Below are 15448 nucleotides of genomic sequence, written 5' to 3'. Positions count from 1 at the left end.
CTCTGTCATGTAGCCATTGTTTCGCCGCGTCGGCTTTGTTTTGTTGTGCTCTAGCCCTTCTCTGCTCTAGTTCCACCACGCTCCACCCTCCGCTGCCCCAATTCCGCTGCGCCCTACCCTTATATACTCTAGTTTTTCCGTGCACCACCCTCCTTGGCTCCAGTTTTACGACAGACTAGGCCACTTCTTCTCTAGTTCCGTGGTGGTATAGGCCATCTCTTCTCCAGTTTTGCTGTGTGATGAGGGAAAAACGATTCCACACAAACTTGCTGGCAAGTGTACTGGGTCGCATGAAGTAGTAATTATTCACAAGAGTGAGGTCGATCCCACAGAGATTGATGGATTGAGCAATTTTAGTTAGGTGATGAATTTAGTTAAGCAAATAGTTGATGATTTGAGTGAATTGTGATCAATAGAAGCTAAATTGCATGAAAATAAAAGGGAGAGGGGAATTTGACAGAATCTAAAGTGTAGAAAGTGTAAATTGAGCTGAAACTTAAAGTGCAAGTAATGTAAATGACTGAAACTTAGATTGCAAGAAATGTAAATGGCTAAAGCTTAAAGTGCAAGAAAACTAAATGGCTGAATCTAAATTGCTGAGAAACTTAAATTGCTTGAAGATTTAAGGGATTTGGGGCTGGGATTTAGAATTGAACAAGAAAATGCAAGCTAAAGTAAATCAGAAAGCTATAAGATGAAGAGAATTGCAGAAAAGCTAAAACATAAATGAAATTTGCAGAAGAAATAAATAGCAAGAAAACTGAGTTCAATTGTGAAAATCCAAAAGAGAAATTGAAGATTGAAGAAGAGCAATGAGATTTGAAAACAGATCTAAATCTCAATCGCTCTCTTGATCAAGCAGAAAAGATATTGCAGAAGAAGAGAAACTAAACTCAGATCCAATTCTTAGAACAATTGAGAAGAGAGGTGAAAGATGATTCTTAGATTTAGAATCAATGGAGCTCTTCAATCTCAATTCAAATTCCAAGAACAGATAGCAGAAGTTGCAGAAGAAAAGAAAATGAAAACAGAAAGCTAGATCCAATTCCCAAAATTCCAAATTCAATGACAAATGAAAATTCAAAGTGAAAACTCAAAATGAGCTAAAGGTAAAAGTGAAAAGTAAAGTCCTCTACAAATCAAATAAACTCCTATTTATACACTTTCTATTTTTGGTTTACATAATTTGGTGTGGGCTTTTCAAGTTGGTGAAGAAGTGGATCCAAGATGGTATTTTCATTGAAAATGGACCAAGGGCCAGCTCCAGTGGAGCGCTCAGTTAAGTAAGGTAACGTAGCACTCCCTTGCTTAGTGTGCTCCTTCGAACCAAGCCTCGTGCCAAGCTTCATAGCGCTCAGTGAAGAATTCCAACGTAGTGCCCTTGCTTGTATATGGGTTTCCATCTTCGAACCATGGCTGTCCCATTTGAGCCAATTTCCTTGAAGTAGTGCTTAGTGAAGTGTTTCAACGTAGCACACTTTCTATGCGTGCGTGCCCCTCTTCGAACCTTGTTGGCTTCCTTTTGCTAGCAATTTCCTTGCTTGGTGTAGCGTAGCACTCCTTTGTGTGCATGTTTCGAACCTTGGCTACCCCATTTATGAGTGCCGCGCCTTACTTTTCTTCATGGGGAGGCCCAAAAAGGTAGAAGAGTTAATGTAGCACTCTTTTCAAATTGGGCGTTGGTGCCTTGTGGTTGAGCGCTCAGTTTGAACACACAATGTAGCGCTCCCTTGCCACTTGGTGCGAGCTTGGCTTTTCTCCATACCAGCGCTCACTTTGTGAGCGCAGTGCTCAAATAGAGAGCGCTACATCTCTTTGTTGCTCCCTTAGCCTAGCTTTCTTGGTGCAGCATTGGGCGCTCCGTTGGGTAATTGAGTGCTGGTCCTTGTTGCTTTGGATGAGCGCCACGCTTTAATATCATGGGCCACGCTTTGGCTGAGCACACTTTCCTGGTTCTTTCTTTTCTTCATCATTTCTTCTCCTACAAGTAATCAAACTAATCAAACAAAGCATCACCAAATTCACAAGATCTCTGCATTAATTATAAAATCAACTAATTCCAGCATGAATCCTATGATTTTGTGTCAATTAATTGATGGTTGATTGATTTAATATAACCATGCAAATCTACTCCAAATCACTTACTTATAGTGTAAGAAAATGCATAAAACCTAATGAAACAAGTGAAAAATGCTTGAAAAGCTAGCATAAGATGACTTGTCATCACTGCGTCCATCTTTCTGTCGTGCTCCCTTACCTCTGTGCTCTAGAAGGTAATTTTTATTGTAATTGTTGTTTTAATTGGTTTAGGATTGTTAATATGTGATTTTTTCCTCTTCAATTATTGTTCTTATTACTATGGTTTGTGATTGTTGATGATGTTTTTTAATCTATTATGTTGTTGTTATTCTGTTGTCTTTAATATTTTTTTTTGTTTTTCTAATAATTTTCTATTCTTCAACTTGTTCTTGAGATTATTTGGGTCTTGTTCTTGTTAATTTGTTAAATTGTTGGTGTTGTGGTCCTTGCGATTGAGATTGTCCTTATCTCTTGTCAAATACTAACAGAAAACTATTACTGAACTATGAATTTTTTGTCAAATGGTTGATATTTTTTGTTAGTGACCATAATAGGAAAATACAGGGAAGATTAAGAATAAAAATGGAAAAGTTGCATTTTCTGACCCAATTTTTTTTTTGAATTCAATTTTGGTTTTCAACTGTATCAATTGTACAGTTTCTATGAGATGATACAATGATTAAACAACAAAATGTATTTTCATTTTTGGTTCCTTTCATGGCTAAAGACTGATCTTCTTGAAGTTAATTTTTAAAAGTTGTTATATCAAAGCTATCTAAACTGAAAGTCATTTATCATCAAGAATGTGTTCGTATTGTTCCTTATGTTGAATTCAATTGTTATTAAGGATTACACTGCAATCCTAACTTAATAATGTAATATATTGCTGCTGGTCATAGAGTTTAAGGCTACAATATCATTAGTTGACAATGCTAATATTATTACTAAGTAATTTATAAATCATTCATTTTTTATGAATTTGATACTATTATTTGCTTATTATGATCTGCTTTGTGTTTATCCTCATTAATATTTGTTAATTTTTGTGCTGACAATTTTGTTAAAATTGTGCATAAATTATGTGTATATTTATATTTTATTTATTATTTTATAATAAAATAGTTATTTTTGTTGAACTACGTTAAACTAGTTAGACCAATAAATTAGTAATTAGAGTAATTTAATGACCGATCTGATTTTTAAAATCTTAGTAACAATAGAAAAAAATGTTAGTGTTTTTTTACTAATAAACTATTTTAGTTTAATATTATTATTTTTATTATAATATGATTTTAAAACTTTTGGTTATTACTTTTTTGGAAAAAAAAAATCCTATTATATGTAACACTAAGTTGGCACGGCCAGTTCTCAATGATTTGTTGTTGATTCATCCGTGTTTTTATTAACAAACTGTAGTTTAGAATACTTGTTAAAATTATTAGAGGAAAATTTTCAAACTTTTTGTATTAAATAACGCATTAAAAAACTTATGAAAGGAAGGCTTATAAAAAAGCCTCAATAATTATTATAATAAACTATTCATATTATGTTATATTATTTGAACATTCTGGATTAACTATTTCGCTGATCGAAAAACAAACCAACAAAAGTATCTATTACAATGTGTTCATACCCTGGGTCGAGCTATCCGATCTGAGATGTTTAGCGACAAGGCGACCGATCTCTTCAGGTCAGACTATCCGACCTCTTCTCAAAGAGCTCGGCCAAATTACTAAGAAAGTCCAAATAAAGGGCCCGAATAGAGGAACACGACCCAAATCTAAAGGCAGCCCAAGCCTATAGAGATAAGGGCGGTTCCCTTGAAAATAAGCTGACCTCATCCAAAGATAAGATAAGATAAAATAAGATAACTAACTTATCTTATCTAAAAAGGTCACTCCACACCTCTATAAATTCCTTGGAGCACCCAGGTATAACTCATACTCTGATTCTACTAAAAACCTGCTTAATACCCTTGCTAACTTAAGCATCGGAGTCCCTTGCAGGTACCACCACCCTCCGGTGACGAAGGATCAGCACCACCACCAAGTCCAACAAGTCGGACATAGCAGCTCCAGCCTGTACAGAAGATCTCGTCCGAGATCGACCTCCAGTTTCAAGTAACACTCGGAACATTGGCGCCGTTGCCAGGGAACCTGGAAGTCATCCCATCATCATGGCGGACGACCATGATTCAGGTCTAAAAGATAGAACGCCGCACAAAAACGCAGACACTACACCAAAGGATACTCCTCAACTTAACAACGAAAAGACTTCTCCAAATGTGGGAGCCATGGAGGCACTTCAAGACCGTTTAAAATAACTTGAAGAAGAAGCCCTACATCAACGAGAGGCTGAGAAAGACCTACAAAGGAAAATAAGGCGATGCTGGGAATTGGAGGACAAACTCCTAAAACTCGAAGCCGATCTCAAGGCCAAAGCTAATCGATCCTCTTATGAGGATAGCTCCCGCAAGGACCAAGATCTATTTACCAAGGAGATCATGAGGACCAAAATCCCAAAAGACTTTAAACTCCCAAATATGACTTTGTACGATGGCACTACAGATCCCGGCCATCATCTCAGCAATTTCAGAAGTAGAATGTACCTCACCGACGCCTCAGATGCAGTTCGCTGCAAAGCCTTTCCAACTACTTTAACAAAGACAACAATTAGATGGTTCGACAATCTACCTCTTAGGTCCATCTCAAGCTTCGATGACTTAGGCAAGAAGTTTCTGGCCAGATTCTCCATCCAAAAAGATAAGGCTAAGCACGCCCCAAGTCTATTAGGAATCAAGCAAGGAGATCGGGAAAGTCTTCGCAACTACATGGAAAGATTCAACAAAACATGCCAGGACATACAAAGCCTACCAACAGAGGCTGCCATTATGGGCCTTATCAATGGCTTACGGGAGGGACGTTTTAGCCAATCTATATAAAAAAAAACACCCCACATCTCTGAACGAAGTGCAAGAACGAGCAGAGAAGTACATCAACATAGAGAAAAACTCTCGACTAGGAGAGACCTCAAAATCCAGATTCACCTATCCCTCCCGGGATAAGTATAAAGAGTCCAAAAAGAAGAAAGATCGACATGGGGAAAAATAAAAAATACTACAATTACACCCCTCTTCGGGTGTCCCTTGTGGATGTCTACAGAGAAGTTTGCCACACTGAAAAAATACACCCAGCTCGACCAATCAAAGGCAAAAAAGGAGGAGGAAATGGGATCGAATATTGTGAATACCATCGAATCCACGGGCATTCCACCAATGAATGTTTTGACTTAAAGAATGTCATAGAAAAATTAGTAAGAGAAGGGAAATTAGATCGGTACCTGGCCACCCGGGACGATGAGCAAAGAAAAAGAAGAAGGGACGAAGATGTTGGACAAACCGAGCGCGATCACCTCGTACACCAGAAAGACATGTCCACCTGATACACGGCGGATTTGCGGGAGGAGAAATCTCCAAATCATCTCGCAAAAGATATCTTAAAGAAGTATATCATGTTGAGGGGAAGGAGGAAGCACCCGACATCCCCGCAATTACTTTCAGCAAAGAAGACGCATCCGGTATCATCTCAGGACACGACGATCCCATGGTCATCACTATTATACTGGAAAACACAAATCTCCACCGCACACTGATAGACCAAGGGAGCTCCGCCGACATCTTGTTCAAAACGCCTTCGACAAGCTCGGCCTGGAAGAAAAAGAACTTAGACATATCCGAACAGCCTGTTCGGATTGGGAGACACCCCGGTTCAACCACTTGGATACATCTCACTACATACAACCTTCGGAAAAGGAAACCAATCAAGAACACTCAAGATAGACTACATCGTGGTCGACGTGAGTTCAGCCTATAACGCCTTAATAGGTCGGACAATATTGAATCAGCTCGGCACAATAGTCTCGACTCCACATCTATGCATGAAATTCCCAACTGCAGAAGGGATAGCTACAATAAAAGCAGACCAGAAGACGGCGCACCGCTGTTACAACAAAAGTCTAAATCTCAGAGGCAGAGGAGAAGAATTCTATACAATCGAACTCGGTGGAGTTCAGAGGCAAGAAGAACTCCGCCCACAACCCGAAGGTGAAGTAGAGAAAGTCCATATCAGAGACATCCTGGACAAAACAACCAATATTGGTACGATCCTAAAAGGAGACATAAAGAATCACTCGTACAGTTCTTACGAGATAACATCGACCTCTTTGCATGGAAGGCTGCAGACATGCCAGGCATAGACCCCAAATTAATGTGCCACAAGTTGGAAGTCTACCCAGGATCTCAACCAGTACAACAGAGATGAAGAAAGCTCGGACCAGAACAATCCGAAGCTGTGGAAGAGCAGGTACAAGCTCTACTGGAGGCAGGATTCATAAGAGAAGTCAAATACCCACTATGGCTGGCTAACGTCGTCTTGGTGAAAAAATCAAATGGGAAGTGGCGAATGTGCACCGACTACACTGATCTCAACAAAGCATGCCCAAAAGATCCTTATCCACTCCCAAGTATCGACGCTCTGGTAGATGCCTCCTTCGGATATAAATACCTCTTGTTTATGGACGCATATTCGGGATACAATCAAATCCCAATGTATCCACTCGATCAAGAAAAAACTTCCTTCTTAACTCCAAAAGCAAACTACTGCTACATCGTCATGCCTTTTGGTCTTAAAAACGCGGGAGTTACTTATTAGAGATTAATGAATAAGGTCTTTACGGATTACATCTGAAAAATCATGGAAGTCTATGTGGATGACATGTTAATAAAGACACAAAGTGAAGAGACGCTATTGTTCAACCTGACCCAAGTATTCGACACTAAAAGACGGCATGGCATGCGACTCAATCCTGCAAAATGCACCTTCACAGTAGAAGCTGGCAAATTCTTGGGTTTTATGCTCACACAAAGAGGAATCGAGGCAAATTCGGATAAATTCCGGGCCATACTCGACATGAAGAGTCCGACTTGTGTCAAAGAGGTACAACAACTCAACGGGAGGTTGGCAGCCTTGTCCAGATTTCTAGCCAGATCGGCAATAAGATCTCTTCCCTTCTACGCCACTCTAAGGAAGGGAAAGAAGTTTGAATGGACAACAGAGTGCGAACAAGCCTTCCAAGATTTCAAAAGATTCCTGGGACAACCACTTATCCTAACTCGGCCACGGGAAGGAGAACCACTCATATTATACCTCGCGGTAGGAAGTCGGGCAGTAGCCTTAGCACTAGTTCAAGAAGACGACAGTGGGCAACAACCCGTATACTTCATCAGTAAAGCATTATAAGGATCCGAGCTGAACTACCAAAAAATAGAAAAATATGCCTACGCTATCATACTAACATCTTGACGACTTCGTCCATACTTCCAAGCTCACACCATTAGGGTTCGGACCAACCAGCCCATAAAAGGAATTTTGTAGAAAACAGACCTAGCAGGCAGAATCTTGCAATGGGCAGTCCATTTGTCCGAATTCGACCTTCAATGCGAAGCTCGGACAGCCATCAAATCACAATTCCTGGCTGACTTCATTGCAAAATTTATAGACACATCGGAAATTCCCACAGAATGGAATCTCTACGTGGAAGATTTCTCAAATAAAACTGGAAGCGGTGCGAGTGTGATAATTGAAAGCGACCAAGGAACCTAAATCGAACTCTCCCTCAAATTTGGGTTCCTTGCCTCAAACAACCAAGCAGAATATGAGGCACTACTAGCGAGCTTCAAGCTGGCTAGGGAGGTTGGAGCTCAAAAGCTTATCATCTTTAGCGACTCACAAGTAGTCACTTCACAAATAGCAGGGAGCTACCAAACCAAAGATCCCACCCTGAAAAAGTACTTGGACAAAACCAAGGAACAACCCGCACAACTCAGAGAATATGAGGTCCAACACATACCCCGAGAACAGAATGCCCGAGCTGATGCACTCTCAAAACTAGCCAGCACCAAACCAGGGGGCAACAATAGAATCCTCATTTAAGAAATTCTGCAAAACTCATCAATCTCGGAAAAAGAAAAAGTTCTAGCCATAACAGGTCAGGATCAAGGATGGATGACTCCCATAATTAATTACCTCAAAACAGAAACACTCCCCACAGAGGAAAAGGAGGCAAAGAGGTTAAAACGGGAGGTGTTCATATCCTGGGTCGAGTTGTCCGACCCGGGATGTTCTACAGACAAAGCGACCGGCCTCTTCAGGTCAGGACAATCTGACCTCTTCTCAAAGAGCTCGACCAAGTCACGAGAAAGCCCAAACAAAGGGCCCAAATAGAGGAACACGCCCCAGATCCTAAGGCATCCCAAGCCTACAAGAGAAGGGCGGTTCCCTTGATGATAAGATGACCTCACTTGAAGATAAGATAAAGATAAGATAAGATAACTAACTTATCTTATCCACAGGAGGCCACATCTCACCATTATAAATACACTGGAGCACCCATGTATAACTCATATTCTGATCCTACTCAATACCTGCTTAATACCCTTGCTAACTTAAGCATCGGAGTCCCTTGCAGGTACCCCCCACCCTCCGGGGACGAAGGATCAGTAGCACTTTCAATTCCACGAGTCAGACACACCAGCTCCGGCCGATATACACCTGCCAGACACATCGGCTCCGACCAACACAGAAGATCTCGACCGAGATCAACCTACAATTTCAGGTAACCCTCGGAACATTGGCGCCGTTGCCGGGGACCTGGAAGTCATCCCAACACCATGGCAGAAACCATGACAACGACCACGACTCAGGTTTGGAAGATAGGACGCCGCACAAGAACACGTATGCTACACTTAAAGATACCCCGGAATCTAATGGAGACAAAAATTCATCGAATCTAGGGGTGATAGAAGCACTTCAAAATAGATTAAAGCAACTTGAAAAAGAAGCCCAACATCAACGCGAAAAAGAAGAGGATATACATCGGGAGATAAGGCGGCGCTGAGAATTAGAAGATAAGCTTATGAAACTCGAAGCTGATTGGTGCACGAAATTGTGATCATCAATCGCGCCATCAACATGGTACACTCAATTGCAATCTCATCTCTTTATCACAACTTCGCACAACTAACCAGCAAGTGCATTGGGTTGTCCAAGTAATAAACCTTACGCAAGTAAGGGTCGATCCCACGGAGATTGTTGGTATGAAGCAAGCTATGGTCATCTTGTAAATCTCAGTCAGACGGATTCAAATGGTTATGGAGGATTAATAATTAAAAGATGAATAAAACATAAAGATAGAGATACTTATGTAATTCATTGATGAGAATTTCAGATAAGCGTATGGAGATGCTTTGTCCCTTCCGTCTCTCTGCTTTCCTATTGTCTTCATCCAATCCTTCTTACTCCTTTCCATGGCAAGCTGTATATTGGGCATCACTGTTGTCAATGGCTACAGTCCCGTCCTTTCAATAAAAATTTCAACGCGCTCTGTCACAGCACGGCTATTCATCTGTCGGTTCTCGATCATGTCGGAATAGAATCCAGTGATTCTTTTGCGTCTGTCACTAACGCCCCACAATCACGAGTTTGAAGCTCGTCACAGTCATTCAATCCTTGAATCCTACTCGGAATACCACAGACAAGGTTTAGACTTTCTGGATTCTCAAGAATGCCGCCATCAATTCTAGCTTATACCACGAAGATTCTGATTAAGGAATCTAAGAGATAAACATTCAAGCCTTGTTTGCATGTAGAATGGAAGTGGTTGTCAGGCACGCGTTCATAAGTGAGAATGATGATGAACGTCACATAATCATCACATTCATCAAGTTCTTGGCTGCGAATGAATATCTTAGAACAAGAATAAGCTGAATTGAATAGAAGAACAACAGTAATTGCATTAATACTCGAGGTATAGTAGAGCTCCACACCTTAATCTATGGTGTGTAGAAACTCCACCGTTGAAAATACATAAGTGATAATGGTGATCATTGGCTTTGGCCCCAGAGAGGGAACCAGAAGAACCAAGATGATCTAAGTACTAGACGTCCAAAGATAAAAATACAATAGCAAAAGGTCCTATTTATAGAGAACTAGTAGCTTAGGGTTTACACATATGAGTAAATGACGTAAAAATCCACTTCCGGGCCCACTTTGTGTGTGCTTGGGCTGAGCATTAAAAATTCTATGTGTAGATACTTTTCTTAGAGTTAAACGCCAGCTTTTGTGCCAGTTTGGGCGTTTAACTCCCACTTCTGTGCCAGTTCCGGCGTTTAACGCTGGGTAGTCTTGAGCTGATTTGAAACGCCGGTTTGGGCCATCAAATCTCGGGCAAAGTATGGATTATTATACATTGCTGGAAAGCCCAGGATGTCTACTTTCCAATTCCGTTGAGAGCGCGCCAATTGGGCTTCGGTAGCTCCAGAAAATCCACTTCGAGTGCAGGGAGGTCAGAATCCAACAGCATCTGCAGTCCTTTTCAGCCTCTGAATCAGATTTTTGCTCAGGTCCCTCAATTTCAGCCAGAAAATACCTGAAATCACAGAAAAATACACAAACTCATAGTAAAGTCAAGAAAAGTGAATTTTAAATAAAAACTAATAAAAATATAATAAAAACTAACTAAAACATACTAAAAACATACTAAAAACAATGCCAAAAAGCGTATAAATTATCCGCTCATCACAACACCAAACTTAAATTGTTGCTTGTCCCCAAGCAACTAAAAATCAAATAGGATAAAAAGAAGAGAATATACTATAGACTCCAAAATATCAATGAAACTTAGCTCCAATTAGATGAGCGGGACTAGTAGCTTTTTGCCTCTGAACAGTTTTGGCATCTCACTTTATCCTTTGAAGTTCAGAATGATTGGCTTCTATAGGAACTCAGAATTCAGATATTGTTATTGATTCTCCTAGTTAAGTATGTTGATTCTTGAACACAACTACTTTATGAGTCTTGGCCGTGCCCCAAAGCACTCTGTTTTCCAGTATTACCACCGGATACATCCATGCCACAGACACATAACTGGGTGAACCTTTTCAGATTGTGACTCAGCTTTGCTAGAGTCCCCAATTAGAGGTGTCCAGGGTTCTTAAGCACACTCTTTTTGCCTTGGATCACGACTTTAACCGCTCAGTCTCAAGTTTTCACTTGACACCTTCACGCCACAAGCACATAGTTAGGGACAGCTTGGTTTAGCCGCTTAGGACAGGATGTTATTCCTTGGGCCCTCCTATCCACTGATGCTCAAAGCCTTGGATCCTTTTTATTACCCTTGCCTTTTGGTTTAAAGGGCTATTGGCTTTTTCTGCTTCTTTTTTTTTTAATTCACTGCTTTTTCTTGCTTCAAGAATCATTTTTATGATTTTTCAGATCCTCAGTAACATTTCTCCTATTTCATCATTCTTTCAAGAGCCAACAATTTTAACATTCTTGAACAACAAATTCAAAAGACATATGCGCTGTTCAAGCATACATTCAGAAAACAAAAAGTATTGTCACCACATCAAAATAATTAAGCTAGTTTTAAGGATGAATTCGAAATCATGTACTTCTTGTTCTTTTGTAATAAAAACATTTTTTCATTTAAGAAAGGTGATGGATTCATAGGACATTCATAACTTTAAGGCATAGACACGAAGACACTAATGATCATGTAATAAGACACAAACATAGATAAACATAAGCATTAAAATTCGAAAAACAGAAAAATAAAGAACAAGGAGATTAAAGAACGGGTCCACCTTAGTGATGGCGGCTTGTTCTTCCTCTTGAAGATCTTATGGAGTGCTTGAGCTCCTCAATGTCTCTTCCTTGCCTTTGTTGCTCCTCTCTCATGATTCTTTGATCTTCTCTAATTTTATGAAGGAGTATGGAATGTTCTTGGTGCTCCACCCTTAGTTGTCCCATGTTGGAACTCAATTCTCCTAGGGAGGTGTTGATTTGCTCCCAATAGTTTTGTGGAGGAAAGTGCATCCCTTGAGGCATCTCAGGGATTTCATGATGAGGAATTTCCTCATGTCCATGAATGGGATCTCTTGTTTGCTCCATCCTCTTCTTAGTGGTATCCCTGAGTACTTGGTCCAACCTTTGATCAAAGTTGACCCTTTTTGAGTTTGAAAGGGACCTCGGGGGTCACCTTCTTCTTGGCCACAACTTCATAGAAGTGGTCTTGATGCACCCTTGAGATGAATCTCTCCATCTCCCATGACTCGGAGGTGGAAGCTTTTGCCTTCCCTTTCCTCTTTCTAGAGGTTTCTCCGGCCTTAGGTGCCATAAATGGTTATGGAAAAACAAAAAGCAACGCTTTTACCACACCAAACGTAGAAGGTTTGCTCGTCCTCGAGCAAAAGAAGAAAGAAGGGAGTAGAAGAAGAAGAAAGATAGGAGATGGATGGGGGGCTTTGTGTTTCGGCCAAAGGGGAGAAGTAGTGTTTAGGTTGTGTGAAAATGAAGGAGTGAAGAAGGGTTTATATAGGGGTGGAGAGAGGGGTAGGGTTCAGCCATTATGGGTGGGTTTGGGAGGGAAAGTGGTTTGAATTTGGATGGCGAGGTAGGTGGGGTTTCATGAAGGATGGATGTGAGTGGTGAAGAGAATGGGGGGATTTGATAGGTGAGGGGTTTTTTTGGGGAAGAGGTATCGAGGTGATTGGTGAATAGGTGAAAAAGAGAGAGGGTGATGGGGATCCTGTGGGGTCCACAAATCCTGAGGTGTCAAGGATAGCTCATCCCTGCACCAAGTGGCGTGCAAAAATGCCCTTTCTGCCAATCTTGGCATTAAACACCGGGCTGCTGCCCCTTTCTGGCATTTAACGCCAGCTTCTTGCCCATTCCTGGCGTTAAACGCCCAGAATGGTACCAGACTGGGCGTTAAATGCCCATTTTGCTGTCTTCACTGGCGTTTAAATGCCAGCAAGTTTTCCTCCAGGGTGTGCTATTTATCTTTCTGTTTTTCATTCTATGTTTGCTTTTTTTCAATTGATTTTGTGACTTCACATGATCATCAACCTACAGAAAACATAAAATAACAAAAGGAAAATAGATAAATATAACATTGGCTTGCTTCCCAACAAGCGCTTCTTTAATGTCAGTAGCTTGACAGTGGGCTCTCATGGAGCCTCACAGGTACTCAGAGCAATGTTGGAACCTCCCAACACCAAACTTAGAGTTTGAATGTGGGGTTTCAACACCAAATTTAGAATTTGGTTATGGCCTCCCAACACCAAACTTAGAGTTTGACTGTGGGGGCTCTGTTTGACTCTGTTTTGAGAGAAGCTCTTCATGCTTCCTCTCCAAGGTTAGAGAGGGATATCCTTGAGCCTTAAACACAAGGGATTCTTCATTCACTTGAATGATCAATTCTCCTCTGTCAATATCAATCATAGCCTCTGCTGTGGCTAGGAAGGGTCTGCCAAGGATGATGGATTCATCCATGCACTTCCCAGTCTCTAGGACTATAAAATCAGCAGGGATGTAATGGTCTTCAATTTTTACCAGGACATCCTCTACAAGTCCATAAGCTTGTTTTCTTGAATTGTCTGCCATCTCTAGTGAGATTCTTGCAGCTTGTACCTCAAAGATCCCTAGCTTCTCCATTACAGAGAGAGGCATGAGGTTTATGCTTGACCCTAGGTCACACCAAGCCTTCTCAAAGGTCACGGTGCCTAATGTACAAGGTATTGAGAACTTCCCAGGGTCCTATCTCTTTTGAGGTAATCTCTGCCTAGTCAAGTCATCCAGTTCTTTGGTGAGCAAAGGGGGTTCATCCTCCCAAGTCTCATTACCAAATAACTTGTCATTTAGCTTCATGATTGCTCCAAGGTACTTAGCAACTTGCTCTTCAGTGACATATTCGTCCTCTTCAGAGGATGAATACTCATTAGAGCTCATGAATGGCAGAAGTAAATCCAATGGAATCTCTATGGTCTCAGTGTGAGCCTCAGATTCCCATGGTTCCTCATTAGGGAACTCATTGGAGGCCAGTGGACGTCCATCGAGGTCTTCCTCAGTGGCGCTCACTGCCTCTTTCTCCTCTCCAAATTCGGCCATATTGATGGTCTTACACTCTCCTTTTGGATTCTCTTCTGTATTGCTTGGAAGAGTACTAGGAGGGAGTTCAGTAACTTTCTTACTCAGCTGACCCACTTGTGCCTCCAAGTTTCTAATGGAGGACCTTGTTTTAGTCATGAAACTTTGAGTGGTTTTGATTAGATCAGAGACCATGGTTGCTAAGTCAGAGTGGCTCTGCTTAGAATTCTCTGTCTGTTGCTGAGAAGATGATGAAAAAGGCTTGCCATTGCTAAACCTGTTTCTTCCACCATTATTGTTGTTGAAACCTTGTTGAGGTCTCTGTTGATCCTTCCATGAGAGATTTGGATGATTTCTCCATGAAGGATTATAGGTGTTTCCATTGGGTTCTCCCATATAATTCACCTCTTCCATTGAAGGGTTCTCAGGATCATAAGCTTCTTCTTCAGATGAAGCGTCCTTAGTACTGCCTGGTGCAGCTTGCATTCCAGACATACTTTGAGAAATCATATTGACTTGCTGAGTGAATATTTTGTTCTGAGCCAATATGGCATTCAGAGTATCAATCTCAAGAACTCCTTTCTTCTGATTCGTCCCATTGTTCACAGGATTCCTTTCAGAAGTATACATGAATTGGTTATTTGCAACCATTTCAATGAGTTCTTGAGCTTCTGCAGGCGTCTTCTTCAGATGAAGAGATCCTTTAGCAGAGCTGTCTAATGACATCTTGGACAGTTCAGATAGACCATCATAGAAGATACCTATGATGCTCCATTCAAAAAGCATGTCAGAAGGACACTTTCTGATCAATTGTTTGTATCTTTCCCAAGCTTCATAGAGGGATTCACCTTCCTTCTGTCTGAAGGTTTGGACTTCCACTCTAAGCTTACTCAATTTTTGAGGTGGAAAGAACTTTGCCAAGAAGGCATTGACTAGCTTTTCCCAAGAGTTCAGGCTTTCTTTAGGTTGTGAGTCCAACCATATCCTAGCTCTGTCTCTTACAGCAAAAGGGAATAGCATAAGTCTGTAGACCTCAGGGTCAACCCCATTGGTCTTGACAGTGTCACAGATTTGCAAGAATTCAGCTAAAAACTGATGAGGATCTTCCAATGGAAGTCCATGGAACTTGCAATTCTGTTGCATTAGAGAAACTAATTGAGGCTTAAGCTCAAAGTTGTTTGCTCCAATGGCAGGGATAGAGATGCTTCTCCCATAGAAGTCGGGAGTAGGTGCAGTAAAGTCACCAAGCACCTTCCTTGCATTGTTGGCATTGTTGTTATTTTCGGCTGCCATGTCTTCCTCTTATTTGAAGATTTCTATTAGATCCTCTACAGAGAGTAGTGCTTTAGCTTCTCTTAGCTTTCGCTTCAAGGTCCTTTCAGGTT

At 41.0% G+C, this 15448-nt stretch overlaps 1 non-coding gene across 1 annotated transcript; it reads left to right on the top strand.

The window, feature by feature from the left end:
• Window positions 1-14843: 14843 nt before the first annotated feature.
• LOC112792978 (small nucleolar RNA R71) lies at window positions 14844-14951 on the top strand. Its single transcript, XR_003197694.1, has one exon. It is a non-coding gene; the product is annotated as a small nucleolar RNA R71 (small nucleolar RNA).
• The last annotated feature ends 497 nt before the right edge of the window (window positions 14952-15448 follow it).

Source organism: Arachis hypogaea, chromosome 3 (assembly GCF_003086295.3).
Source record: "Arachis hypogaea cultivar Tifrunner chromosome 3, arahy.Tifrunner.gnm2.J5K5, whole genome shotgun sequence".
NCBI lineage: Eukaryota > Viridiplantae > Streptophyta > Magnoliopsida > Fabales > Fabaceae > Arachis > Arachis hypogaea.
This window is presented reverse-complemented; position numbering and strand designations above follow the sequence as displayed.